Here is a 27,708-nt window from a genome sequence, read left to right on the forward strand (position 1 = left end):
CCCTCGGGAGGGGACACCTGCTGATAACAGCTATTGAATGTCACTGCATGGCTGATAAGAACTACAGCATCCCATTGGGAGATGTGAGCCCAGGGGGAGGAGCCAAGCATTCCTACCCAGATATAATCCAGAGGTTTTGAGACACCAGCACGGCTTCTCTACTGGATTCTCCAGAGGAACAGCAGCTGCCTCTTCTCCCACTGGATCTTCAGAGGAAGAATCCATCCTTCTCTACAGGATCCCTGCTCTGCAGAACCACCCCTGACACTGCAGGAGGGCTGAGCCACAATTCCAATGGGACTGCCACCAACACCCTGACCCACAGGGTGTCAGGTTGGGTTCTGACTCTGTCAGTGCTGTTCTAGTGTACTGCATTGTTTATTTTATCCTTTTATTTTTTTCCTTTCTCTATTAAAGAACTGTTATTTCCTGCTCCCATATTTTTGCCTGAGAGCCCCTTAATTTAAAATTTATGGCAATTGGGAGGGGTGGGGAGGGTTTACATTTTCCATTTCAGGGGAGGCTTCTGCTTTCCTTAGCAGACTCCTGTCTTTCCAAACCAAGACAGTGCCCCATGTGCACTCACTGCAGGTGATGGGGAGACGGGGCAGGCACAAGGTCTGCATTCGGAACTGGGAACCAAAATATCTGCAGTGCAGGAGCTGTGTGCACTAACACATTTATTTGTCATTATGAAGTGCAGCAGAGCAGATAAAACCATTAGATATTTAAAAATTAGTTAATGCTAGGATGCAATGATTTGGGCATAGCTAATGCAGCTTTAAATTGGATCAATATTTTCCAGTTCATTTTACTGTAGATTTTTAACCCCACTCTTGCACTGGTGCTCACACAGCAGAGGAAGGGAACATTTCCACTGGGATGTGACCAGTTGTGCTTCAGGAAGTGCATCAGCTCCTGGAAGCTTGCTAGGCACCATCTCTTTTATTCAGGAGAGCTTAATTGTCATCCAGAACATCTGGGATGACCTCTCAGGGGTTTGTGTTGACAGAACATTAACTAACACACGAAGGCTCTGGGATCCCATGACATGATCCATCACTGAGCAAAGACAAGTTGCCTGTTTCACATAGGATGAATTCATTGAGGAGCCAAATCATTAGCATAGAAAGGTCATCTACTTGTCTGTCATTATTGTGTGAGGCAGATAGTCTATAATGTGTGCTGCAGTTCCCCAGGGAGCAGCAATCAGCCCCTTGCTACAGTATTTGATTGTTCTTTTTAAAGCTGGCGAAGAGCTTTCTCACTGAGATCTGCAGCTGTAAACACCTGAAAGGAAATGTATAAATACTGCCTGCTTCTGACTTCTGTGTATAAACATGGACACCCTGAGACAAAAAAGTTTAGGAGTATTACTGCTCTCCACTAGACAGTCAGACTTAAAGATCTGGAATGAATTCTATATTGCTTGTAGGAAGATAGGATTTCAGCTTTAAATTGCAGAAGTTTGCACCTGAAACAAAAACTCCATCATATTTTTCTCCCTGGTTATAGCCAAAGCTGTGTCAGATAGCTCAATGTTCTAGATTGCAATGCAAGATGTTTTCCATTACCATCTGTATGGCAGATTACCTTTGTCAAGTGGGCAGTTTACCTTATCTCTCTCTTTGTCACACCTCCCTCGGGAGGGGACACTGCTGATAACAACTATTGAATGTCCCTGCATGGCTGATAAGAACTACAGCATCCCATTGGGAGATGTGAGCCCAGAGGGAAGAGCCAAGCATTCCTACCCAGATATAATCTGGAGATTCTGGAACACCAGCACGGCTTCTCCACTGGATTCCCCAGAGGAACAGCAGCTGCCTCTTCTCCCACTGGATCTTCAGAGGAAGAATACATCCTTCTACAGGATCCCTGCTCCAACAGAACCACCCCTGACACTGCAGGAGGGCTGAGCCACAATTCCAATGGGACTGCTGCCAACACCCTGACCCACAGGGTGTCAGGTTGGGTTCTGACTCTGTCAGTGTTGTTCCAGTGTATTCATTGTTTATTTTATCCTTTTATTTTTTTCCTTTCCCTATTACAGAACTGTTATTTCCTGCTCCCATATTTTTGCCTGAGAGCCCCTTAATTCAAAATTTATAGCAACTGGGAGGTGTGGGGAGGGTTTACATTCTCCATTTCAGGGGAGGTTCCTGCCTTCCTTAGCAGACTCCTGTCTTTCCAAACCAAGACACTCAACCATGTGGCTTTAGATGTCCACCAACAAATGTCAACACTGCTGATTCCTCTGGCTGCATCTCCCAGAAGTTCAGGCGAATCTTGCCAAGCCAGCGTAGCTGGACAATTTTCACCTCATCAGCCAACCTGCTGAATCTGCAAATAACATCAAGAAAATGCCCCCAAAGCAACATATTTTGGAACAGGACAAAAAAAAAAAAAATCAATCATTTTGTTCTGTCAGTGGTGAGCGTATGTTTTATGTCCTTTCATTACAAACTTGGATATCATCCCATTTGGCACTTGAAAAGTAAAAATCCATCCCAGCTATGAGTATTATTTTATTGTGACTTGGGCTTTGGAGGTTTGCAGGTTCTCCACTCTTTTCCACAGTGCTTGGTTTCCAGTGCTGCTGTAAACGTGAGCTGCTCCTTTGCTCTGTGCATCTCCCAAAGGTGGCACCTTATTGCACAGAATTCACAGAATCACAGAATTTACAGAATTCACAGAATTCACAGAATCACTGGGTTGAAAGAGACCTTCAAGATCATCGAGTCCAACCCAGTCCCAACCCCTCAGCTAAACCCTGGCACCCAGTGCCACATCCAGGCTTTGTTAAACACACCCAGGGATGGGGACTCCACCACCTCCCTGGGCAGCCATTCCAGAACTTTATCACCTTTCTGTAAAAAACTTTTTCCCAATATCCAACTTATATTTCTCTTGGTGCAGCTTGAGGCTGTGTGCTCTGGGTCTGTCAGTGCTGCTGGAGCAGGAGCCCAGCCCCAGCTAAACACAGGCACCTTTCAGGAGCTGTGTAGAGTGATGAGGGCACCCCTGAGTCTCCTTTTCTCCAGGCTGAGCACCCCCAGCTCCCTCAGTGGTTCCTCTCAGGGTTTGTGTTCCCAGCCCCTCACCACTGAACCACTGCTCACTGGGCAGAACACTCTGCCCTCTCCTGCTCTGCAGCTGGAGCAGACAATCAGTGGTAAATTGGGCAGGTGAGTCTTTGCTGTGTCCTTGAAATGCTATTTTGGACAGCTCCTGTTGCCCTGCACATGGGTCTGTGACATTCCCACACTGCTGGCAGGAAGGACAGTGAGCACACAATGACAAAGTTGAATATTTCAGCTGGTCTGAGGGTCAGGATGGCCCCTGATAAGCAGTGACACATCTCTGGAGTGTCAGTATCTCACAGACCTTGCAGGCTTGGCAGTGCATCCTCTCAGAGGCAGAACCATCCCGCCTGCCTTTGTGATAACCTTGCAAACAGATCTATAGCACTTCACAGCATTTCATTTCAGAGGTTCCCATTCAGAAAAGAGGCACTGAAAATCCATAACAATTGAAATATAGTGGAATTTGAACCAAGGTCACGCTAGCTTGAGAGATGACCTGCTGTTCAAAATTAGCCTTACCCAATACATGTGCTGCTCAGTTTACAAGTGATGCTCTGACTCCCTGAAATTCAGAGTGACAAAAAGAAAAATGTTTGCAGGAAGGGGTGGACTGGGCAGAAGGAAGCTGTATGATCATTTCAGCTATCCTCATGCATAAAACAGGCCAGCAAACATTACTCTGAAATTCCTGCTGTGAGATCATAGGTCCTTCTCTGAGCTCCCTTTACCTCTGTGAAGAGTCAGGAAAAAATCCAGAAAAAACCCACAAATTTATTGACCTCTATAGGGCCAAATTTCCAAGGTGCCTTGGGGCAGAACAAAAAAAAAAAAAAAATTTATGTTTTTCTGTGTTATAAGCATGACTGCCTCCCTGCCCAGGAGCAGGGCTGATTGCTTCTCTGAGCTCCATTAATATATTATTGGCATTTTATGCATGGCATGGGTGACCCATTGCCTTGCCTGTTAATAGATGTCCCACCCAGGAATGTCTTTGCAAACCAGATTTCCATGTTCGGAGTGGCACTGGTTGACCTCAGGGTGTTGTTTTTCAAAGGATTTTGCAGATCTATCCCAGAACAGCCGTGTGATGCACTTCTACCAGTTTTGTCCTAATTGGCATGGACTGCAAACAGGCTTAGCCTAAGCCAGGGTGAGTGAAATGTGCTGGGGGAGGCTCTGCACAAGGCTGGAAAACCAGGGAAACTGGTTCCAGCTTCTGTGGCCAAGCTCTTGGGTAAAACACAGAGGTTTTTGTAAAATGAACAAGGGCATCATGGAGGGATGTGAGAGTAAATGGCTGGAGATACCCACATCTAAAGGAGATCAGGGTGATTTGGTTTCTCAAAGCTGCCTTCAAAGGATACATTTAATGCTGCTTGAAAGTTTTCTAAGAAATGCAAGTTCATCAAAATGGAAATTTTCTGCAGGAATGTGTCGACTCCTGAAATATCTAGTTCAGGGGGTAGCAGCAAACCCTTCAGCTTGATACCCCTGGACTGGAGCAGTCAAAGTTTAGTTTCCAAAGTTTTTGGCATCACACCCAGAATGAGCTGAAGGCAGCATGCAGCCTTTCCTCCCCTTGAGGAGCTCTGATAGACCCAACCCCTCTGTCAATCCACTCCGGCAGAAATAAATTGGAAACATTCCACCAGGAGCCTAAGCCTGTGCTAGTATTTGTAATTTCAAACACTTGATTTCCTAATTCCTGTGCTGTCATGGACATCAGAGCAGCCACCCAGGTGTGCTGGTGGTGCCAGGCTGTGCCAAAGCCACTGCAGATCCCATGGGACACTTTGGGAACCCAGCACATCCCTCTGGCTGTCCAGGATGGCCAGGACCCCTGCCAGGGGGCTCAGAAGCCCTGGCACAGAGCCCAAAACACCTCTGGGTCTGATTGTGACCCATGGAGCAAATTGCCAACCTTGTATGAAGATCAGCAAGCCACAAGAGTTTAAGTAGAATAATAGTGAAGTTATCACGGGGTGGAAAAGTAGATTTTGGGGTTTTGGGTATGAAGGCTCAGGAGGCAAGATGGAGGGATCTGGGTGTGTCCAGCCTTTCTCCTTCTTCTTCTGGACCTCCATCTTCTGCTGTGATGGTGGCACTTACAGATTAGTCTAGAGTAGAAGCTCACTGTCTAACACAGGTGATAGGTATTGGGAAGTAATTGTAAACATTGTACATGTAGTTTTTAGTATAAAGACATAACACTGCCTTGGGGCAGGCAGAGTGCCTGGAACTGTCCTGCTGGACGGACCTCAGCAGGACAGGAGAAAATTTTTGTACATAAGGAACAATAAACAATTTTGAGATCGAGAAATGAAGAGCTCTGACTCCTTCTTCAAGCATCCGGGCTGGGAAAAGAAACTTTTAACATTCTTGGGGTCACTGTGACCTCAAAGGCCCCGAGAGGACACCAGGGTGCTGGGCTGGCAGGGACACCCCATGGTCCCAGGGCTGTGCTGATGGCCCTGTGGCACACAGAGCAGCAGCCAAGAGGTGCCACAATCACCTCAAGCTCTGCATGTCTCAAGCAGGGCTGGAAAATAGTGACAAATTATCTGACTTGCAGTTGTCCAGTGTCTACTGTATTAACAAAAGGGGGGGAAGGAGTCTAAGTAATGGATTTTTTTCTGCTTCATTTTACTCCCACCTTCTGTGGCCCCTGTAATCTGATTTTTTACACCTCATTTATGTGTTTTTATTCAGCTCATCTTTGTGTTTTCTTTTTTTTCACACCTTTGGATCAGCTCTCTCCCCATGTCTGGCACCTGTGATTATATCCTTCAGCTTCACAATGCAGACTTGCAGAGCAGCATTTAATAACAGGGAGGATTTGACTGACTGGAGCTTTGATAATGGTGGTGGGAAAAGCACAATCACTGCCTTTTTGACAATATACTTTGCACAGAAAGCCTTCCACAGTGTCACAATCTGATAAAAAAATTCCTGGATTCCACCCATAATTATACCTTCTCTCCTTTATCTATCCACCTTCTTTTCAAAACTAAGCTATTGTGGGTGACACTAGTCTCCAGGAAGGTGGGGGTGGTGGGACACAAACCTGGAGAGAGACATAGGAAGAAAATAGTTCAGTTCACCACGATCCTGCTCAGCCTCTCTGCCTGCCTCCTCTCCCACCTGTCACCTTTTCCTCAGCCATGGGCAGCCAGCACCATCTGGGATGGGGTGAGGTTTGAGGATGAAGAAATATCACCTGATTGGTGCCATTTCTAACAAAAAAAAAAACAAAAAAAAAAAAAAAAAAAAAAAAAACAAAAAAAAAAAAAAAAAGAAAGAAAGAAAGAAGACTCAGGCATTTTCAGGAATTTAGAAAGCCAGGGGTGCTAAGAGGTTTCACAGTGTTCCTTGCCAGTGTGTTGAAGATTGCAGTGCAAGATGTTTTCCATTACCATCTGTATGGCAGATTACCTTTGTCAAGTGGGCAGTTTGCCTTATCTCTCTCTCTGAGTGACCACATTCACACCTCCCTTGGGAGGGGACATCTGCTGATAACAGCTATTGAATGTCACTGCATGGCTGATAAAAACTACAGCATCCCATTGGGAGATGTGAGCCCAGAGGGAGGAGCCAAGCATTCCTACCTGGATATAATCTGGAGATTCTGGAACACCAGCACGGCTTCTCTACTGGATTCCCCAGAGGAGCAGCAGCTGCCTCTTCTCCCACTGGATCTTCAGAGGAAGAATCCATCCTTCTCTGCAGGATCCCTGCTCCAGCAGAACTACCCCTGACACTGCAGGAGGGCTGAGCCACAATTCCAATGGGACTGCTGCCAACACCCTGACCCACAGGGTGTCAGGTTGGGTTCTGACTCTGTCAGTGCTGTTCTAGTGTACTGCATTGTTTATTTTATCCTTTTATTTTTTTCTTTTCCATATTAAAGAACTGTTTTTTCCTGCTCCCATATTTGTTGCCTGAGAGCCCCTTAATTTAAAATTTATGGCAATTCAGAAGGGTGGGGAGGGTTTACATTCTCCATTTCAGGGGTGCTCTTGCCTTCCTTAGCAGACTCCTGTCTTTCCAAACCAAGACACAGTCCCACTCAGAATCCTTGCTGGGAGGAGGAAGAGGAGGGACTGTGGATGTTCAGCTACTGCTAAAATTAAGGTGCATGTGTGCTCTGGTGCCTTGGGGCTTCAGTGGGGGATGGACCCCACAGCAGCTCTGAAAATGTACAAAGAACATCAAGAAAATGCCCCAAAAGCAACATGAGGGTGGTCCTAAGGCATGCATGGTGCTTCCCAGCTTTGGCTGGACTTTGGCTTAAGTCACATGGAGTTAACTGCTCCGAAAGCATTTATAGGCATAGGATGGACTGTTCAAAGTTCTTCAGGAGATGTCCATGTGCGAAAAACACCAGTCTCTTGTTTTTAGGATTTTAAAAGTTTAATAGTAATAAAATGGTTATTAAAATAGTAAAATAATTAGAGTAATAGAAGTTTGAACAATTTGGATTAGGACAATATGAGACAATAAAAACAAAGAGTTAGGGACAGTCTGGATACCTCTTTCTGGGCAAAATAAGCCCAAAAAAGGAGCCACGTTAACAGAGGATTAACCCTTAAAAGCAACAACCTTTTGCATATTCATACACCTCATACATTATGCATAAATTCCATTCAAACACAGGATTCTGTCTGGTCAGTGTCAGCTTCTTCCTCTGAATCCTGACAGCATCTTCAGGACTGAGCAGGCAGGAAGAAGTTCATTTATTCTGATTAGGGAGCAATAAATTCTCTTTCTCTGAAAGATTTAGGTGTCCTGTGACTGCTAACTCAGTGGGAGTACCTCATTCCTCTCTTTTAAAAAAATATCTTACATAGCATAGTTTTTATTTTAACATTATAACTATATTTAATACACTACTTAAGAAAATTAATACAGCATCACTTTCTAACATAACACATATAATATCCATTTAAATATTTGCAAAAAGCCAATCATAAAATATGCATTTTTCACACCATGCCCACCTCTGGCAGCCAGAGATTAAAGCACATTCAATATCCCAACACCACCAAGACCTCAGGATGTAAAACTGCTTTTGGGTGTGAGAGGGGACTGTGGCCACCCCTCCCTCCCCAGGCACCCATCCAAACACTGCAAAGACATAAGCTGAGACCTCCTGTCACTGTGATATTTTCTGAAAAATCCCCTTGCCAGGGTTTCTTCTCCTGGCAAGATGAGAAGCCCCAGCTTCTCCATGTTTTGCTGCTTTGGAATGTGATTTGGAGAACTGTTTACCCAGCATGTGAATTGTTTTTAATTAATGGCCAATCACAGTCAGCTGTGTCAGACTCTCTGAATCTGTCATGAGTTTTTATCATCATTCTTGTCTAGCCTTCTGATGTAGCCTTTCTCTTTCTCTGGTATAGTTTTAAAAGATATGATATGATATGATTAATATAATATAATATAATATAATATAATATAATATAATATACAGCCTTCTGAGAACTTGGAGTCAGATTCTCATCTCTCACCTCGTCCTGGGACCCACAACACTCCAACAATCTCCCAGCGTTGATCTTATGATTTAAACCAGCTTAAATCAAAATAAGGCAGCAGTCTGGAGGGCTGCTGTGGCTGAGGAGGGTCTGAGGCACTCTCAGTGCAGGCAGGGACAGGCACTGAGTCCCTGCTCTGCCATTCCCCACCCTCTGTCTCTCTGCATTTCCAGTAAACCAGGATGTTGCATCCATCAGTGCTGGCAAGGGACCAGCGCTGTGCAACAGTTTTTAAGAAGCATCCCTGGGAAGAGAATCAAGTCCAGGCTGTCCCAGCTGCTGTGGACATGGCACACCTGATGTTAAATGGCTGGGGAAGCAAGAAGCTGAGCAAACATCCAGGAAGGTTGTAAGGATGGGGGTTACTGGCAACAGCTTCTGCCTTAATACAGTAATGTGGAAAAAAAGCTGCAGTTGTGATGGTCCCAGGGCCTGGCCTTTGGCTGCTCTTGGCTGTGATCAGTGCAGAGCTCACAGGGCTGTGGACACAGGAGCTGCTGTGGGCAGGGGAGGCAGGGCTGTCCCCAGGGCCCAGGCAGAGCCAGCTAGGGCCACACAGAAAATCCAGAGTCACAGAATCACAGAATGGTCTGGGTTGGAAGAGACTTTAAAGGTATCTCATGCTCACCCCCTGCTGTGGATGTTCAGGGACAGTTTCCACCATTCCAGGTTCCAAGCCCTGTCCAGCCTGGCCTTGGGCACTGCCAGGGATCCAGGGGCAGCCACAGCTGCTCTGGGCACCCTGTGCCAGGGCATTCTCTCAGTGAAGAATTTCTTCCTAACATCTAATCTAAATCTCTCATCTCTTAGTTTAAAAGCATTCCCTCATGTCCTATTGCTATCTGCCCTTGTAAAAAGTCACTCCCCCTGCTTTTTCATGCGTCCTGGTTAAATACTGAAAGGCTGCTGTGAGCTCTGCCCAGAGCCTTCTCCTCTCCAGGTGAGCACCCCCAGCTCTCCCAGCCTGGCTCCAGAGCAGAGAGGCTCCAGCCCTTGGAGCATCTCCAGGGCCTCCTCTGGACCCAATAGATCCATGTCTCTCATGGGCTGAGGACTCCACACCTACCTGCAGCACTGCCGTTACAGTTACTCACCCCACCTGCTCAAGGATGGAACCCTTCCCTTCAGGGCCAGGGCCAGAGCAAATACTGACATGGGCTTACAAGAGGATGGCATAAAAGCATAAAAGTAAGGTATAAAATAATAAAATGGTTTCTAAGTTGAGTACAGCACAACCAGTGAAGTGCAAGGGCTCAGCATCAGGACATTCTCACAGCATGCAGGCTCCTGCACCTCAGTGCATTTGCCTTGGTTCACAGGTGATCCCACAGCCCTGTGGCAAATAATGGCCCCTGGGGCTGGGCTATGGGAACCACTGTGTTAGAACAATTCCTTTTTTATCTCTGATGCTGTGTTAGGCTGAGCTTGGCCTTTTTCTGTTCAAGCTCACTTTGAAATAACATATCCAAAAAAAAGAGCCCCCCAACTATCACGGAAAACAGAACCCATCTAGTCTACATATGTAACTGAGATTTTACTTTTGAAAAGTGACCTTGTTTTTTAAAATCAGATTTAATATTTGTTATATTATAGCTAAGGCCATGCAAATTCTCTCGAGTACAGGATCTTTTTGCAAAAGAGAAAACTAAGTTCAGTATTGTTAAAATCTCAAAGTTTATGCCAAGATCTACAGGAACATCACCCCCTAGACCCACTGTTCAATTCAAATGTTTTCTAGGTGCACTGTGTTTAGATGTTCTTCTTTTGTATTTACCCAAATGTAACTGAAAGGCAGAGCTGTCCTCAGTGCTGTTCTCTTCCATTCCCCAAACCAAAACACCTAATTTGACATTGAGTGAGACATTTTTGGTAACTCTAACTTTTTATCATTAACCCAGGAGAAAAAAAAATGTTCATCCAACGCATTATGTTTTGTTTAGGCAGTAAATCCAAAGAAAATCTGTATTTCACAGAGCTTTAACAGGAGGTCTTCTTTTAAATAAGAGAGTGGAAAAGAAAATAGCTACTCTTAAACTGTGAATAGCTGAAGTAGTAGAATATCAGAGTAATGAAACAAACATTCTTTGACTTATTTTTTCCTCTCTGGGTGGTGATCAGCCCACCCTCCAGTGTGGATTTTTTGCTTATAAGCCTAAATTAGCACTGCAGCCATGCAATGGGGTTGTGGAGGAGCCAGCCAGCCACTCCTTGTGCAAAGGAACATGAAACTACCCTGTGCTAGTCACCACTTTTGTTATCCCATTGTGCTGTTCTGTTGGGGAAGATGAAACAGGAAAGCCTTATAAATATGATTGTCTGGCAAAAGATTTTGAGAATACAGAAACTATAAGTGAGATTGAAATGAAAGCAAGCTTTGAGATCCCTCAGTTACTGAACAAGTGGAAAACAATGGTGTGGCCAGCTGAAGGTGATCCCCTTTTGATGGAACAATACCCTCTGCTTGCAGACAGGCCCAAGGGTCAGAGCAGACCCTGCAGCTTGGCAGAAGGGCCCAAAGAGGAGTTTTTAGTGTTTAAAATGTAACACAGTGTGGTAATGTAGTGATTCTAATAGACTGTATGTAAATGCTGTAGGATTTTTATCTTGTACTAGATTGGTTAGTGAGAATGGGAATATTCATCACAGAAGAAGATTTATTGTATTGTGATGGGAACATCGCTCTCTTGCCCTTCTTGCCCCTCTTAGATCTTACCCTTTTTACTGTCTTATACTTTTACTCTCTCACCCTCTCATCCTCTCTCCCCCTCTCTTCTCTCAGCCTGCTCTGAGCTGTGTTTGGCAGCTCCCAGCAGGGCCCTGCCCCCAGGCCCTTTGCAATAAACCCCAAGTTCCTGACCTGGCTGTAGAGATCTCTGCTCTCCATCCATCCCCACCATCCTACCCCCATTGCTCCTACACTGTTCCTCTTGGGGAAATGGTGTTTTCACACTTTATTACCAGTGCTGTGTCCTGCTCCACTAAAATCAATGGCAGCCCAGCTGACAGGGTTTGGTCGTGGCCTTCCAGGCAGCTCCACACTTCTGGGAATCAGGAGCACAAGAATAATGCCTTGCAATAAGCAGCTTATCGACCAGGCAGGAGTTAAGTGAACCTGTGGTGTGCTTCTCAAGTTTCTCTCCTCTCACATGATTATTGCACTTTACTCCTGCTTTGCTTTTGTTCTTTGCACAATCAATCCTAGGAAAGGACTCCCAGCCCAGCAGGAGGGGTGTGCTGGAGGAAAGGGACAGTGGCTTTCTCCCCTTGGGCCCACCAGCTCCTTCCTCTCTAAATTCTGGGATCACTGGCTGCCACACCAGTAACCAGCCCACTGGAGGTGGATTTCCAGCTGTCCAACAAAAGCTGGGCTCACAACCTGACCTTCAGAGAGGCACAAGGAAGGAGGAGAGGCTGCACAAGCTTCTGCACAAAGATTTTCTTTTAGAAGCACAGGAGACATTGTCCATGCTTCTGAGGCACTGCAAAGAAATCCAGGGAGGAAAAAAGCAAAGTGCAAAAGCAAAGGCAGAGTTTTGATTTATTTCAGGGTTGAAATGGAGAAGCCCAGAGCAAGAAGCAGTCTGATGAGTCACAGTAAAGCCTAAAGTGAGACAGGACGGACCTTGTGTTTTCTCTTTGGGGATGAAATTATCACCTCTCAGCTCTGGCTTGGCTGGGAGGTCCCACACCCATCACAAACGAGGCCAGCTGGACCTGCTCAGGTGATGGACTCCAGAGCAGCTCTGTGCTCCAGCACACAGAGCTCTGAGCTCAGTGCCTCTCATCACATCCCAAAGCAGAGGAAGGAAATCTTCGTGCAGTTGATGCTCTAGTGTTACTGGAGAGACCCAGCACCGAGCCTGAAAGCCTGCAGGACCTGGAGCTAACATTAGTTAAACATCAGGGAATTCAGGGAATTTGGGGTGTCCAGGGGGATTATTGGGGGATTTAGAGGGGTTTGAGGGTGTCCAGGGGGTTTGGGGATGTCCAGGGGGTTTGGGGGATACAGGGGAATCTGGGGGGTTTGAGGGCAATCTAGGGGATTTGGGGTGTTACCTCCTCAGGTAACCCAGGTTTCCTGACCTCTGCTTGGCACCAGGCGGGGCACACAGCCACTCTCAGAGCTTTTAATGCTTTAATGCCATTATCTGGTATATTTTACAGCAGTTACAACAATATCTGACACTCTCAAAGACAGTGAGCATCCATGGATTACAACCTGTACCCTGCAGCTGCTCTGTGTTGTGCAAAGCAGCATTAAAAGCATTATTTAAGCTCCAGCCAGGGACCATTTCATTGACCAAGACAAGTAGAGGTGAAAGCTTGTTCTGGGCTTCTCCTGTGCTCAAAAGCTGCTCCCGTGCCTGTGGTGTGCACAACATCTGCTGTGCAGGCACCTCTGCAGGATGTGTGGGAAGATTTTAATTACTCACCATGGCAACCCACACTGATAGCTGTAACCCCCCTCACTAAACTGGGCTGGTCCTTCTTTCACATCTGCAGAAATAGCTCCAGGAAGGACATTCACTCTGTACATCTGCTCTTGGGCACCTGATGAGCCTCAGTGTGAGGCCTCGTGTAAAACAGGAGCACATCCCTGCAGGTGTTCAAGGACAGACTGGATGAGACTTGGAGCACCCAGGTCTAATGGAAGCTGTCCCTGTCCATGTGTCCTAGGGTGACGTTAGGATGCTTGTATACCCATTTGTGTGTTCTGTTCATGCCGGATATCATGTTCTGTGCCTTCAAGACTGGCTCTGAAGAGCAGAGTTTTGTTTTGGTTTTGCTCTCAGCCGCTCCCCCACAGCTGGCGGGACACAGACAGGGCAGTGCATGGTGATGCTTTTGCTTTTGGCTTTGCTCTTGCTCCTGCTTTGCTCCTGCTTTGCTCTCGCTCTTGCTCCTGCTTTGCTCTTGCTTCTGCTCAAGAGTTTAGCTAAGCAGTCCAAATTTCTTCCTGGACTGTTTCTCCTTTCCCTTTTTTGGACCCACTCGAGCCTGCTCCGGGCTGGGCCCTGGGAACACCGAGAGTTTGCACCTTGTGGCTGCAGCAGCTGCCCCAGCACAGGAGGGACTGAGAACAGAGCGACCACCCCCAGAGAGACTTTCTGAATTTGTTCTGAATTTGTCATCTTTGTCAGAGCAGTGACAGAGTGGTGTCACCTGGTATTGTTCATTCTGTGTGCTGGGGGTGCTGGGCCTGTTAAATAAACAGGTTCTTTCCACTTCTCTCCAAGGAATCCTTCCCAAACCTGTTGGGGGGAGAGGCCGTGTGAGTTTGCTTTGTGGAGGGGCCCTTTGGAGGTTTTCTCCCAAATTTGCCCTAAACCAGGACACCATGGCAGGGAGGGGTAGAACAAGATGTTTTCTAAAGTCCCTTCAAATCCAAACTTTTCTGTAAAAACCAGCCTGCTCCAACCTGTGAGAGCTCTTTGGTCCAGCTGTCCAGGCCAGATCCCCACCATGTCCATCCCCAAGTGCACAGAGCCTCCCATATTCTCACACCTCTGGCAGCTGAAACAAGCTCATCTTGTTGTGCAGTGAACCAGCTTGCAGCTCTTACAGGTTGGCTTATCCTGAACTCATTGATCTTCCCCCATTGATCCAAAGCTGGGATTAATTTGAAGCTAAACCTCTCCCATCAGTGTCAGGGAGATGGCCCTCCAGGAATCAATGCTGATGAAATATTGAGTCCCTCCTCCCAGCAGACACCCCCGAGCCACACACCTGCATCCTGCCTTCCTGCTGCACCCAGCAGCTCTGCCCAGGAGCAGCTGTGAGAGCCTGAGTGTGATGCTAGCAAGATCCCAACTGTCCTGCATTCCTGCAAGCAAGGACAGACCCTGGGAAGCCCCAAACAAAGGGCAAATTCCCAAAGGAAAACAGAACTGTCCTAGGTTACAATATTAAGATATATTCTATTCCCATCCTCAAGAGCTGCTGAAACCAGGAGGGGCATCCTTTGTTCCTTATTTGCTGTTAATGGGCCCGTCAATGCCTTGCCCATGACTCAGAGATAACTCCCTGCAGAAGCCATTTCTGTTTCATGGACCCCCCACATGACTCAGAGGGTGATTTCTGCCCATTGTGAGATGCTCTGCCCAGGGGGAGGAGCCAAGCATTGCTACCTGGATATAATCTGGGGTTTGGGACAGAGCAGGCAGTCCTTACCCACTGCATTCCCAGAGGAATGGCTGTCTTTTCCACTGGATCTTCAGAGGAAGACTACACCCTTCTACAGGATCCCTGCTCCAACAGAACCACACCTGACACTCCAGGAGGGCTGCAGCCACAATTCCAATGGTACTGCTCCCAACACCCTGACCAACAGGCTGTCAGGTTGTGTTCTGACTTTGTCAGTGGTTTTTCTTTTGTATTATTGCGTGTATTTTGGTTTTCCTTTTCTCTTTTTCTAATAAATTGTATTTCTGACTTGAAGTCTCACTGGTTTTGCTTTCAAACTAGAACAAGAACATAAGTTGCCAAACTGCCTGACTAACCCTTCAGGGGTGGATGAGGAAAGTTCTGCCAAATTCAGCATAGAGATGCTAAAAGCTGTGACCAAACCACAGAGAGGAGACAGGGATGCACCATGCAAGCACAGCTTTGGTGCTTTCACCTCTCCCTCACCTCTCAGTCCATAAAGGTGACCTGGGCCACTGCCAGAACCACCTCTTTTGGCTCTTGGGTTCCACTTCTGAACACACCACAGTTAGCCCCAGATCTCATAAGCCTCCTTGGGAACAGGCTGTAGGGCCATGAGCTCTGCAGCCCCTAGTGCCACGGGCAGCTCACCCCCACAGCACCATTCCTTGGCCAAGAGCAGCAGCTCAGGCTTCCCATGTCTCTGGTACCCACATTTCATATCTGTGGAATGAGCCCATCCTGCTTTATTTTACACAAAACCTCAAAGGGGCTCTGGAGATGACTGGAGCTATAGCACAGCCAAGGCAGGGTGACCCCAGTCTCTCCTCATTCTCACTGAGATGGAATTTCTGAGCATTTCTCTTGGAGCAGTGTCTGCATTGATGCCTCAGGTTTGAGCTTTTGTATTTTTCATATTCTGTGCTGCTTTAGTGTGTGGGTCTGGGCTTCATATCAGGGGATGGTGAGCTCTGTGCACAGAGCAAGGCGACAAAACAATTCCTATTCCAGCTGGGGCCCAAGGACAAATGATCCAAATCTCAGCCCAAGAGCACAAACAACGTGGGCTGGGGAGAGAAAGACAAGCAGGGTGGGACTGCATGGGCTGGAGCTGTAATTGGACAATGAACTCCAATGTGCAAATGGAGCAGAACTGATCAAAGTGAGAGACCCTGTGACTGGGTGTGCATTTTGTGACCATTTTGGTTCACCTGGGGTGCAGCCCTGGCTGGGCTCTTGTGCTGCCCAAGGTGCATCCATCGAGCCCTCCTAATTAATCCCTACTTTATCCTTTAGCTCTGTCCAGCCTCTGCTCTAGCTCAGCCTTCTCAAGGCATCAGCATTCATCTCCCACCACAAGCTGTTACCCCCGTGAGATGAGAACAGCAACATCTGTGGGGGATGAGGCTGCCCCTGGGGCTCAGCATCCCCCAAAACCCCTCAGAGCAGGGGAAGAGAGACCCCCTTATTTCCTTATCCACAGATTTGGAGTCACAGCTTCCCCAGTAGGTGACTGAGCCCCTTCCTCTGCAGGAGCAGGGGCTGAGGGTGACATTAATTACATCAGAGGCAGATGTCTGATAAATAAACAGCCTGGCAGAAAGGATGTGGCACTTGAGCTGCAGCATCCTCTGCCTCGCCCTGCAGGCTCCTGGGAACCTGTGTGGCCTTTGGGCACTGGGAAGGACCGAAGAGGGCAGCAGCTCCTGCAGTTTCCCTGCTAATTGCAAGAGCTTCTCATGTTCCTCGTGCTCACCTCAGACTTGGCTCTTTTTTGTGTTGTTGCTTTTTTAAATTTATTTTTGGGGTGCTTTTTGTGTTTTTTTTTTTTTTTTTTGGTTTTTTTTTTTTTTTGGTGGTTTTTTGGTTGGTTGGTTTTTTGTTTGTTTGTTTTTTGTTTTTTGTTTGTTTTTTTTTGTTTTGTTTCATTTTGGTTTTGGGGGGTTTTTGTGTGTGTGGTTTTTTTTTAAGAGGAAAACCCACTGACTCCAACAAAGCGAAAGAGGTTTTTGGGCAGGCAAGGTTCTTCCTGCATTCACAGAAACACACGCTTTGCACAAGTGTGAATTGGTTTTGTGTGAAGATTTTAATCAGTGCTCCACAGAACAATCCCATGAGATGGGCTGCTATACCTATCTTGTGATAGAGAGAATAAAAACACAAAGGTTAAGGAACCTATTTAACAATGTGCATTTGAGACATGGTGTTTGCTACAGATCAGCTTGAGGGCTGGCAATACTGCGAAAAAGCAAAATTCACCGAGTGCAAATTCCTAAAAACATGTGGATATGATCCCATGGATTATCCATGTGGATAATTTCATTTGGATAATTCCATTTGGATAATTCCATGTGGATAATGTCCAGCATTTTTTAATGGGACATTGAGCTTGTTTTGCAGTACCCTGATGTTCAAAAACCCCAATCCCTCCCAGCAATATCCAGGTGACGATGGCCTCAATAACCTCTTTCCAAACAAAAAAGCTCTCACTGGGTAGCACAGGCAGGAGCTGAGTGCTTTTGGAAGGATTGCCTGGATTTGGGTATTGTCCATAGGGAGAGAATGGAATGACACCAGTGAGGTGAGGGTCACTCCTACCATGAGGGAAAGGCTTTGCCCAGCAGCCAACCCTTGAGGCTTTCCCTTTCCCCACAGAATTCTCCTTCCCTGGGGATGTGCAAGAGCTGATTCCCAAATTGCTCTCCTATGGGTGGGATCCATGAGTGCCTGGCTGTCCCTCACCTGTCCTGCACATCCTGAGAGATTTGGGCTGCCTGAAGCCACAGGCAACCAAATTCCACATAAACCCAGTAAAAGCAGTCCTGAATGGCTTCAGATTATAGGATTAGGCTCAGGTGGCTCTTTTGCAGGGAGGAGGGGAGAGGAAAAAAGAGAAAGAAAAAAAAAAGAACAGTATTACATTGTTTATAGATTACTCACTCTTTTTTAAATTAAAGGTTAGAACAGAGCCCTGAAACCTGAGAAAGGACACTTTAGCAGAGGGCAGTCACATGGAACCAAACCTTAAAAACCATGAAAGACCTGATTTATACTAGAGGGCAATAAAACATCAGTGGAAAAAGAACAGCAGTGTCAGTAGGAGCAGACTGTCACCTCACCTTTGACCCTGCTTTATACTGGTGTGTTTCTGCTGGTTTTCATCTGGACTTACTGGTGTAATTGGAACAAATGAGTCCCAAGACTTTGATTGTGGGGAGAAGATCATGCTTGGACACTGCTGAGCAGCAGCCCCAGTAAATAATCTGGTTTTGCTGTGGGCCAGGGGCTTTTAACCCCTTCCACAGGCATTTGAGTCAAAGCCCAGCAGATAATGAGTTTAGATGGCCTCAGCAGGGCCTGGACATTTGGGGTATTCAAAGGGGGGGTGAAACCCTCCAGCAACTAAATTTTGCTGATTTTGTACTGAATTACAGCAGACAATCACACACAGAGAGCTTCAGCATGTCAGAACCCAGGAAACTCCTCTGGCTGCCCTGGAGGACTCGAGACCCTGCCAGGGGGCCCAGAGACCTTGGCACAGAGCCCAAGAGACCCCTGTGCCTTTGATCTTGACCCATGGAAAAAACAATTACCAACCTTTACATGAAGAATTACAAATCAAGAAAGTTTAAGTAGAATGATAGTGAATTTATCACAGGGTGAAAATGTAGAATTTTGGGGTTTTTAGAATGGGGGTTCAGGGGGCAAGATGGAGGAATCTGGGCGTGTTCTGTCCTTCTTCTTCGTCTTCTTCATCATCTTCTTCTTCTTCTTCTCCTTCTTCTTCTTCTTCGTCTCCATCTTCTGCTGTGATGGTGGCACTTTTAGATTGGTTTAGAGTAGAAGCTCACTGTCTTACATAGGTGATAGCTATTGGGAAGTTATAGTAAATAAAGGAGAAGTAGTTTTTAGTATAAAAGATAACACTGCCCTGAGGGTGTCAGTGTGCCTCAACCTGACCTGCTGGACAGACCTGTGGTGGGTCAGAGAAAGAATTTTATAGATAAGAAATAATAAACAACCTTGAGAATGAGAACAGAAGAATCCTGACTCTTTCTTCGATGGCCAGGCTGGGAAAAAGAAGCTTATACCTATCTCAGAGTCACTCTGACCAGCAGAGATTCTGAGACAGCCCACGTGAATTAGAAGACCCAAAATCCCTGAGAAAGGGAATTGCTCATTAACTCCTGTTGAGAATCTGGGCTGCTCCCACTCCCAAAGCTGCTCCTTCCCAGCTGGGCAGGGGCTGGAGGGTGAGCAGGGTTTGTGCTCTGCGTTAGCACAAAGCAGATGCAGCCTGAATTGTTTCAGCTTGACTGCAATTATGAATATTACAATTGTACACATATCTGGCAATGGAAATAAATGCCCCAGGGAAGAGTTACAGGTATTTAACAGAGTTAAATACAGGCATTTAAGAGTTAAAGGTATTTAGCCAGACCTGCGAGATAAGCCTGTGGAAGAGCCATGTGAGAAACGCTAATTACTTGTTTTTAAAATTTTAAAAGTTTAATAGGAATAAAATTGTTATAAAAATAGTAATAATTATATATATAATTAGATCTATAGATATAATTATTACTCTAATTATCTATAATAATTCGAGTAATAAAAATTTGAACAATTGGGATTGAGAACAATACGAGACAATAAAAACAAAGAGTTACAGACAGTCTGGGTACCTTTTCTGGGCAAAAGAAGCCCAAAAAGGACCCACATTAACAGGGGATTAACCCTTAAAAACAATAACCTGTTGCATATTCATACATCTCATACATGATACATAAATTCCGTTCAAACACAGGATTCTGTCTGGTCAGTGTCAGCTTCTTCCTCTGAATCCTCACGGCATCTTGAGGGCTGAGGAGGCAGCAAAAAGTTAGTTTCTATTGATAATAGGGCAATAAATTCTTTTTCTCTGAAAGATTTAGGTGTCCTGTGGCTGCTATCTTGGTGGGAGTACCTCATTCCTCTCTTTTTTAAAAAAGTATCTTACACAGCATAGTTTTTATTTTAACATTATGTTATAACATAAAACTATATTTAATACACTACTTAAGAAAATTAATACAGCATAACTTCCTAACATAACACATATAATATTCATTTTAATATTTGCAAAAAACAATAATAAAATACGCATTTTTAACAGGCCAGCTCCTCTTTCCCATCTCCAGCACCCAAATGAGCTGCCTTGGGGACATGCTCCACAAAGTTCAGTTTGGTTAGATCCCAAGGCAGAAATAAACTGGGCTCTTCTGTCACTTCAGGGGACAGTCACACACCCAGCTGTCATCCAAAGCAAAAGAAACTCCAGGAATGGAAACCACAGGCACGACAAGCAGCACCAAAGCAGTTGCTCATTTCAGGAGGCAGTTTCTGTTTCTCCCTTTTCGTTTTGTTTTGCAGAGTGAGGCAGCAGCTGAGTAAGTGTGAAAAGCCATAAGAGCAGTCTCTCTTCCAGGCAGCTGGCTGGTTCAGTGTGGGCTGATGGAATGATACGACACTGTTTGAACATAGCTGTAACTATAGGGAACTGGAAATATGCTGTCAGGTGAGATGGGGAGCTGAAAAAGACACAGGGTTGAACAGCAACAAGTCTTCAGGAAATGCTAGTATAATAATGCTGGAAAATCTGCAGAGCTAGAGTTGAAATTTTTCTGCATCATCTTAACAATGGGGCAGATCACAGGGCAAGGAATTTGGCCATTTTAAATTTCAAAATACAGAAAATGAATGTGTGCTGTGGCTGAACTTGTGCTGGTGCTAAACAGTGTCAGTCTGGTCCTGAGCCCCTTCCCTGTGGCTCTGCTGAGATGTGCTGGGCATCCATGAGAGCTCAGGGCCCTACATAGGAGGGGAGAAAGGTGATTTGGGGGTTTGGTTATATTGGTGTGTGTTTTTGATTGTCAATTTTTAAAGCCAGAAATTCCTATGAAAAGATATTCTCTCCTGGCTCTTCCTTAAATTTATGGCACTTGGCAGAGTAATGAGAATTCAGAAGTTTCATGGGTGAAGGTAAAAAAGGTTTCTGTCTTTACAAATATCCCATGTTAGGGAATTAGAGCTGGAGACCCCAAAGAAAATTCTCTGAGATAAAATTTAATGGGAAGTATTTTTCACTGAAACACACAAGAGAGAAAAAGCCAGACTGCTTCTGATGAGAGGTGGGAACCAGAGCACAGCACAACAAGGGGTTTCTTCACTGGTTTCACAGGCGACAGCACAGCCCCAGGCTCTGGCATTTGTGAGGAATGCAGTGCTTTGGTCTGTTTGGGGTTTGGTCCTTGCTGGGAAGGACTGCCCTGGCCTGGCTGCTCCACATCCCTCCCATGGCTCTTGGCAACTCACAGGGGTGCCCGACCCTGCCCAAGGGTCAATTATGGGCTCATTAATTGGGAAATGTTAACAACTCCCTAATGGGAAAAGAGAAAAGACAAACTGGAAAGTTTGTCATGCTTCCTCCCACTCCAATGTGAAATTTTAAGGCATGAAGCTGACAGGATCTGAGCAGCCTTGGGGAACAGTGACAGCAACTCACAAACACCAGGTCACTGCAGCAGGCAGGGGATTGTTACAGATGGATAATGAGATGATTTGGTCTCACAATTAAAAGATAACTTTTGTGTGAATATTAAGAAAAGCTTCAGTGATGTACAGTTGTGTTATTGTGGTTTAGATGCCCTCTGTTCTCCCCACAGTTCCCTTTCCCCCCTGTATTGCTGCCATCACACAGCCTGGGCTGTCCAGGACAGGTACAAAGAAGCTGCACAGGTGTCCCTGGCATGGGGCAGGTGGGAATGGAAAAGCTTGGGGGTGCTCAGGGGGTGAGGCATGGCAACACCTGAGCTCCAATCCAGTGACAAGAAAGCAGTCTGCACTGATAAATGGCACAGAAGAGCTGAATGACAGACTCTGGGAGGGGCTGATGCAACCCCAGGGGTATAAAAGACTTTATAAAAGAGCACCCTCTTGAAGAGGAACCAGCCATGTGGTATCCATGAGGGGCAGTTCCAAGAGCTGCAGCCTTTTCCTTATGTAGTCCTTTGTTGTATTTTTGTTAAGGTTTAATAAGCCTTTTTAAATTTTCAAAGTGAGCAGTTGTCTCTCACAGGATGGTCCCCACCACAAGGTTCCTGAAGCAGGCAGGGCCTGGATCCAGTTCCATGGACACCCACCAGGAACAACCCCCAAAAACTGGGAAGATTCATAGGCATGAACAGGATCAGGCTCTCTAAGCCATTAAACAAACACCCTATAAATCAGGCATTTTGGTTTCTGTAGAAGTGCTCCTACTGGCAGTAAATTTTAACAGCCTTTTCTTCCCTAGTACTGCTCTGCATCCCCTAGGTAAGACTGTGTGTACCCAAGGGACTTGGTGGCCCCAGCCAGTACAGCCACTGCTCACCACAGGATGCTATGAATTAAAACAATATTCCAAGCAATTAATCACAGTGTTTCTCTGCTGAAAAGTGGAAGGTGTGAGCAGGGAGAGAGAAGGAGGGGAAGGAAAAAAAAAATTGAAACAGAAAGACAAGAAGCTTATCTAAATCTATTTACATGGAATGATTATTCAATTAATTTTTTCATTACACTTGCCAAAAAGAATTGCCTGTGTCTTTAGTGCTGTGTGTGAAATTTCATTAATAATTAAGAGCAGCAGCTCTTTCTCCTCTGCTTAGCAAGAAATAGCATTTGTCTCTGGAGGTCACAGCCCACAGGGGTTGGGACTGTGGGGTGTGTGGGGACAATCTTGTGCCCAGCTGCTGTCACTGGGGTTTCCCCTCCAGCACAGTGGTGTTTCCACTGCAAATGCTCTGTGGGGCAGACCCTGGATTGCAGGAATTCCTCATTCCTACCAGGCCCATCTCCTGCTGGTACTTCTGCTCTCCATGCCTGTAGGAGCGTTGGGGGTAGGATGGTGGGGATGGATAGAGAGCAGAGATCTTTGCAGCCAGGTCATGGAAATTGGGGTTTATTGCAAAGGGTGCAGGGCCCTGCTGGGAGCTGCCAAACACAGCTCAGAGCAGGACTGAGAGGAGAGAGGGGCAGAGAGGATGAGAGGGTGAGAGAGTAAAAGGGCAAGAGGGCGAGGTTCCCATTACAATACCATAAATCTTCTTCTGTGTTGAATATTCTCATTCTCACTAACCAATCTAGTACAAGATACAAATTCTATAGCATTTCCATACAGCCTATTAGAATCACTACATTACCATCCTGTGTTACATTTCAAACCCTAAAAACTCCTCTTTGGACCCCTTCTGCCAAGTTGTATGGTATGCTCTGACCCTTGGGCCTGTCTGCAAGCAGAGGGTGTTGTTCCACCAAAAGGGGATCACCTTCAGCTGGCCACACCATTGTTTTCCACTTGTTCAGTAACTGAGGGATCTCAAAGCTTGCTTTCATTTCAATCTCACTTATAGTTTCTATATTCTCAAAATCTTTTGCCAGACAATCATATTTATATTTATAAGGCTTTCCTGTTTCATCTTCCCCAACACATACCCAGCTTGGGGAGCCCAGTCCTGTCCCCCAATCCTCTCCCACCAGCACCATCTTTGCTCCTTTCCCCTCAACTTCCTGCTTTCTCTGCAGGAGACTTAAAACATAAACTTATGTTTCTATAGTTGGAAGTAAGAATATGCCTTAAGGAAGTTAGAAATGTATTGATAAGATGGTGAACGGTTTATAATGTAGTAATGTGATAATTTGGAGTAGGCTGGGAGTTTAGAGGTTATAGTAGAAGCATCTGTGTGCATGTGAGAAGCCATTGGACAAAAGTATCCACAGTGCACAGAAGTGAGTAAAGGTGATGGGTCAGAAAAGCAAAATAAACCCTGTGGCAACTGTCCATTGAGCTACAAAGTTCTATATTGTAGCAGAGAACTTGTGACTGCTCCTGAGCTATGGCTGAGTGCCTGCTCCTCTGAAATCTCACAGCCTCTGTTTGTCTGAGCAATAAATGGTTCTTAGCCCTAAAACAGTCCCATCCCTTCATTACTGGCAGTGACAATGACAAATGGTGGTTTGTGCCACCAGCTCCCCCTCCTCTGTTCCCTGCTCCTCTGTGCTGGGTCCCGCACTGCTGGCAGCAGCTGGGATGGAGATTTGCCTTACACTGCTCTGGCTGGATCATAGAGCACTGGGAGTCCCCCGAGGCTTTCCCAGGACACACAAAGAGGGGTTTGGGTGGGGTGGGGGAACCTCTCCAGCCAGAATCCACATGAGTGCTCCAGACTGCAGCCTGCTGTCCCAGGAACTGCAGGTGCTGTCCAAACACAGCCACAGCCCCTGGGCAAACACAGTGAGAGCTCTCCAGAGTCACAACTCCATGGGCATAGCTGTGACGGTGTTCACAGGGGTCTGAGGTTGAGGGAAGAGATGACGACCTGACTCCATGTTTCAGAAGGCTGATTTATTATTTTATGATATATATTACATTAAAACTATACTAAAAGAATAGAAGGAAGTATTCCATCAGAAGTCTGGCTAAGAATAGAATAGCAAAGAATGATAACAAAAGCTTGTGTCTCAGACAGACAGTCCAAGCCAGCTGACTGTGATTGGCCATTAATTAAAAACAACAACATGGGCAAAAAACAGATGCACCTGTTGCATTCCACAGCAGCAGATAATCAATGTTTACATTTTGTTCCTGAGGCCTCACAGCTTCTCAGGAGGAAAAATCCTAAGGAAAGGATTATTCATAAAAGATGTCTGTGATACACAGCTTCCCAGTGCTAGATGTGCAGCACAGGGACCATAGAATCACACGATGGTTTGGGTTGGAAGGACCTCAAATCTCATCTCATTCCCCTCCCCTGCCAGGGACACTATGGGCAGGAACAGACATGGGCAGGTCCATCTCCAGCAGCCCCAGAGCTGCAGAAGAAAACTCCCCCCTTGTGCAGGATCCCTGCTACAGCAGAGCCACAGCTGGCACTGCAGGAGGGCTGAGCCCCCCTGGGATGGGGCTGGGACACCTCCCTGACACACAGGGGGGCAGCTCCTCTGCTGACTCTATCAATGGTTTCTTTGGGTGGTTTTCTTTTTGTGGGTTTTTTTTTTTTTTTTTACTATTGCATTTTTATTTTTATTTTTCCTAGTAAAGAACTGTTATTCCTCTTCCCATATCTTTGCCTGAGACCCCCTTAATTTCAAAATTATAATAATTCAGAGGGAGGGGGTTTACATTTTCCATTTCAAGGAAGGCTCCTGCCTTCCTTAACAGACACCTGGCTGTTCAAACCAAGACAAGTTCTCAGCTCAACCACATTATTTTTGTCTCTTTGGGGAAGTGACTGAGCCTTGCTGGGCTCTATTTTGCCCTGTACAAGCTGGAGTAAAGTTACAGCCTTTTTTTCTCACCATTATTTTGACTTGTCTACTTACATTACAATCTTCTGGGAGAAGAAGCTGTACATGCATATCTACCAAATCTAACAAAAGTGATCTAATCCTGGTAGATTTCTCTAGGTATTACTGTCACATGAATTCCAAGGGCTGTGTCTATATAGATAGCTTAACCCACTCTCAGGCAACACTAAGTGACTTATCTCAGCACTGTGCCCAGGAACCAGGATCTCTGATTATTTTTCATTTGAATTTCAGATCTGAGCTCCTGTTCCCTGGGATTTCCAAGCCCAGAGAGCTGATCCAGGCAGCCAACCCCATGCTTGTGGCTAACATTTCACTCCAGAGCAAGATCTTCCCCTACCATTATCATCTGTAGAAAACTCAGTCTCAACAAATGATATAAATTATATTTGTATAGGAAAGTTTCATCTGTAGAAAACTCAGTCTCAACAAATGATATAAATTGTATTTATATAGGAAAGTTAGGTCAATCACCACCAGTTTTATTCACTCTAGTAAATGAGCCAAAGAGGGTTATTTCTTTTCTGTGCTTTGCTCATTCTCTTTCAATCTGTGGGATATGGTTTCCTCACTCTTATTTAGTTAAGAGCAGGACTCAAACATTTAAAGTTATCTACCTCCTCTTCAAGGACAACACTGACCCACATCCACCCCAGGGTGAAGAGAGATCTTGGCAGCTGAGGCACTTCCCTGGGGAGCCAAGCTATTCTGGCATTAATTTACAGATATTTCCCCTCTCCCCATTTCTCAGCAGACACTGCCAGCACATGCCATGGCTCTGCTCAGGGCTCTGTGCTACTTTCATGGCTCAGAGCATCTTACCCAGGGAAAACCTCACCCAGGCCCCGAAAGAGAGGAGGAGCTGCTGCGATGTGTCTGTGCACGGCTGGACAAGGAGGGATGGGCTTGGAGCAGCTGCAGGCCAGATAAAAGTCACCTCCACATCCCTACAAAGCCCTGCTGCCCCTCCATCCTGCTCTCCCCTCTGGGATGGTTCAGCCTATTCTCACTTTTAGTTCAAGAAGTGGAAGAAGGAAGAAGTGGGAGGCAGAGCAGTAGCCTGGGCAGTCTCTGTGCCTGTTGAAGATTGCAGTGCAAGATGTTTTCCATTACCATCTGTATGGCAGATTACCTTTGTCAAGTGGGCAGTTTGCCTTATCTCTCTCTTTGAGGGACCACATTCACTCCTCCCTGGGGAGGGGACATCTGCTGATAACAGACTATTGAATGTCACTGCATGGCTGATAAGAGCTACAGCATCCCATTGGGAGATGTGAGCCCAGAGGGAGGAGCCAAGCATTGCCACCTGGATATAATCTGGAGATTCTGGAACACCAGCACAGCTTCTCCACTGGGTTCCCCAGAGGAACAGCAGCTGCCTCTTCTCCCACTGGATCTTCAGAGGAAGAATCCATCCTTCTCTACAGGATCCCTGCTCCAGCAGAACCACCCCTGACACTGCAGGAGGGCTGAGCCACAATTCCAATGGGACTGCTGCCAACAGCCTGACCCACAGGGTGTCAGGTTGGGTTCTGACTCTGTCAGTGTTGTTCTAGTGTACTGCATTGTTTATTTTATCCTTTTTTTTTTTTTTCCATATTAAAGAACTGTTATTTCCTGCTCCCATATTTGTTGCCTGAGAGCCCCTTAATTTAGAATTTATAGCAATTGGGAGGGGTGGGGAGGGTTTACATTCTCCATTTCAGGGGAGGTTCCTGCCTTCCTTAGCAGACTCCTGTCTTTCCAAACCAAGACAGTGCCAATGGCTCCTGCACAGCTCCAGTGCCACTCTGGCTCCAAGGTGAAGAGGAGCACTGGGGACTGTGGACACAGCTCTGATTTTATTTTAAAGGCTTTAATATCTGGAGCTGTACTGATTTATCTCAGCATGCCAGTGTACCACTGGTAACCAGGCAACACCAATCCTCTCTGTTGCAGGGAGCTCACGGGACTTTTGCCTATGAACAATTTTACTTTATGTGTATGAAGCTAAATGGACCATAGGCACTATTTGTAAGTGGAGGATATTTGAGTTCCATACTTTTTTTATTTCTTCTTGCTTGTTATCTTTTTTGGAATCTGGAATAGATTTGCCAGAACCACACCTGGGTCTGAGACAAGTTGCAAACTGAGCACACTCCCACCATGACCCTGTGCACAATGCTTTGCACTGACAAATACTTCCAATTAAGGAGCACAATTACCTCAGAACCACAGGTTATTCTGAGTTGAGAGGGGCCCACAAGGATCATCAAGTTCAACTCTTTGCTCAGTACATCTCCAAGATATCCCCAAGAATCCCACAATGTGCTTAAGGCTTTGTCCAAACACTTCTGGAACTCAAACAGACTTGGAGCTGTGCCCCCCTCCTGTATACATGTTATATAAACAGTGCCACCAGGGCACACAGAAAACTCCAGAACAGCTCTGCTTTGTGCTTTCCCACCTTGGTTTAAGGCACCCAAAGAAATCAAGTCCAAAATCCAATTAATTATAAAATATCAGAAAAAAGGGAAGTTCTCTGGGAACAGCATTGTCCATCAAGCCTGATGCTCAGATCACCTTAG

This window comes from Ammospiza caudacuta, chromosome 20, assembly GCF_027887145.1.
Source record: "Ammospiza caudacuta isolate bAmmCau1 chromosome 20, bAmmCau1.pri, whole genome shotgun sequence".
Lineage (NCBI taxonomy): Eukaryota > Metazoa > Chordata > Aves > Passeriformes > Passerellidae > Ammospiza > Ammospiza caudacuta.